The sequence below is a fragment of the Phyllostomus discolor genome, chromosome 12 (assembly GCF_004126475.2).
Source record: "Phyllostomus discolor isolate MPI-MPIP mPhyDis1 chromosome 12, mPhyDis1.pri.v3, whole genome shotgun sequence".
NCBI classification, from domain to species: Eukaryota; Metazoa; Chordata; class Mammalia; order Chiroptera; family Phyllostomidae; genus Phyllostomus; species Phyllostomus discolor.
Window position 1 is genome coordinate 28,317,891 of NC_040914.2, and position 2,574 is coordinate 28,320,464.

Below are 2,574 nucleotides of genomic sequence, written 5' to 3' on the forward strand. Positions count from 1 at the left end.
AGCTCTATAGATATTGGGGGACAGGACAGTGTCCTTTTAGTCCAGGGCTCAGTGGAGCTGTGCTTGGAAGACGGAAAACATTAACACCCAAGTATCTGTCCTTAGAAGTTTGGATAAACACATTAGGATCTGTCTGGGTAAGAAATGTTGAGGGAAAGCTGCAGATACCAATAACAGAAGATGCCCTGAGTTGCAGCATTAAATGACAAAACAATTGACAACAGTATCTACTGTGCACTGTCATTTTTTTATTTTTTCCATTGATTTTGTTGTTGTTGTTGAAGAAATACAACTTCAGTGGAATTTATTACATGGTATATAAAAGCATAAGAGAGGCAAGAAACTGCAGAAAGTAGAAAGCTTACGTTTATAATAGTTTGCCTTTAAAATGGCATTTTATTTTCTTGTGGGCAAAAACACTGAACATGAGATCTACCCCCTTTTAAAAAAAAAAATCCTCACTTGAGGATATCTTTATTGATTTTAGAGGAAGGCAGAGAGAGAAATCGATGTGAGACATATTGGTCAGTTTCCTACCACACGTACCCCGACAGGATCAAATCCACAGTCTTTTGGTGTACAAGGTGATGTTCCATCCAAGCCACCCAGCCAGGGTGTGAGATCTACCCTCTTAACAGTTTTAGGTGTACAAGAGAGTATCATTAATTAGAGGAGAATTGTGCACAGCAGTGGACCTCTAGGACTTATTCACCTTGCAAAACTGAGATTATATGCCCATTTATTTAAAAATTAGCTTCAGTCTGTTCATGTTCATGTTTCTTTTCTTTTTTTTCCTGTGTGGGATTTTTTTTTTAAGATTTTATTTATTTATTCCTAGAGAAAGGGGAAGAAAAGGAGAAAGAGGAGGAAAGAACTATTAGTGTGTGGTTGCTTCTCGCACACCCCATACTGGGGACCTGGCCCACAACCCAGGCATGTGCCCTGACTGGGAATTGAACCGGCGACTCTCTGGTCCACAGCCCACACTCAGTCCACTGAGCCACACCAGCCAGGGCCTGTGTGGGATGGTTGTTCTTGAGCCTGCAGGGAGCAAGCTGGCCGCAGGTTTCTCCAAGTCCACGTTTCTTGGCCTCCAGTTAGTTCTTAGGTGTCCAAAGACACGGAAACCTACACATCTTTATAAGAGGGTATTATTTGTGTTCTTAAGAAAGTATATCTATATACTTTTATATATAACGCTATAAATATATAGAGAGAGAGCAGTAGAAGAAATACTACTACTCTCTACTACTAGGTTGTTACTTCATTGAGATGCTTCTGTGAACGCTGGTAAAATGGCTGCTGACTGAAGGCTCTGAAGGCCTGCTTGGGCCCTGGGGCCTGGCCCGCTCCTGTGCATCACAACAGGGTGTGAGCTGCTGGCGATGAATACTCAGACTGGCTCCAACTTCTATACAGTTGTTGATCTGCTGTGTGTCGGGTGTTAGGAATCCAGACAAGCAAGACTGTACATATCTCCACCTCTCAGAGGGGTACTGATTGTCCCCAAGTCCCTTTTTTTACAATTACTCTTTTATTTCTTTTCTTTTAATCCCCAGCCGAGCATATATTTTTTATTTTAGAGAGAGAGAAACGCTGACGCGAAAGAGAAATAACAATGTGTTGCTGGCTGCACACTCCCTAGTCAGGGATCAAACCTGAAAGAAAAGAAACCCTTTGGTGTACCCGGATGACATTCCAAACAACCCAGCACCTAGCCAGGGCTTTTTTTTTTTTTTTTTTTTTTTTTTGACAGTTAATGATGTTAGGTCGGAGTCGCTCAACAAACTGCACCGATGCAGTGAGCTAAGGGGCAGGGTTTATTAGCAAGGAAAAAAGGGAAAAGTGGAGCCAACCAAGGGACGTAAAGACTCCCTCAGTTGTTCTTAGGGCACAGTTTTTAAGCACAAAAACCCATGAAGTATCAGAGTCTGATTGGCTAGGGCTGGTTACTGGGTACCATTTCTGCTGACCATTGTTCTTGATACATCTTGTCAGGCTCAAGTTAAAGCTGCATCCTGTTATGCCGGATAGGCCGACCCCAGACCCCAATCTTAGCGGAACCTTTGTTTGTCCTGGGTGGGGTGGGCAGGAGGTTTCCAGGCAGGCAGTTTCCCACAGTGTAGTTTCCGGCCTGGTGATTTTCCATTCCTCCTAGGCCTGCCTAGGTCTGTCAAATAAACAAACACATTTTTTTAGACAAAGGTCAAAATGAGTCCATGAAGGAAGATTTGCATGTATGATAAACATACCTTTAGAATGTCAAGGTAACTTCTTCCCCTCCCCTCTACCTCACCCTTGGGCACCACCACCACACCAGAGATGAGAACACAAATTCCCCTCACTGTCAGGTTACCATGTTAATGTTGAAGATGCCCACAAGACCTGGATGCTCACAAATTGATGCTCCTATCAATAGAATGTTCATAGAATGATTTTTATAATGTTATCATCCTCTCTATGGTTTCCTAATGGAAACAATATCTGTCTCCCCAAAACCCTTCCTTATTTGATATGAAAAATTTAACTCAGGCCCTGGCTGGTGTGGCTCAGTGGATTGAGCGCTGGCCTGTA

The 2,574-nt window shown here is 42.9% G+C and overlaps 1 non-coding gene across 1 annotated transcript; it reads right to left on the minus strand.

Moving 5' to 3' along the window:
- Positions 1 to 1,016: 1,016 nt before the first annotated feature.
- On the minus strand, positions 1,017 to 1,149 carry LOC114511795. Its single transcript, XR_003685760.1, has one exon. It is a non-coding gene; the product is annotated as a small nucleolar RNA SNORA38 (small nucleolar RNA).
- Between the last annotated feature and the right edge of the window lie 1,425 nt (positions 1,150 to 2,574).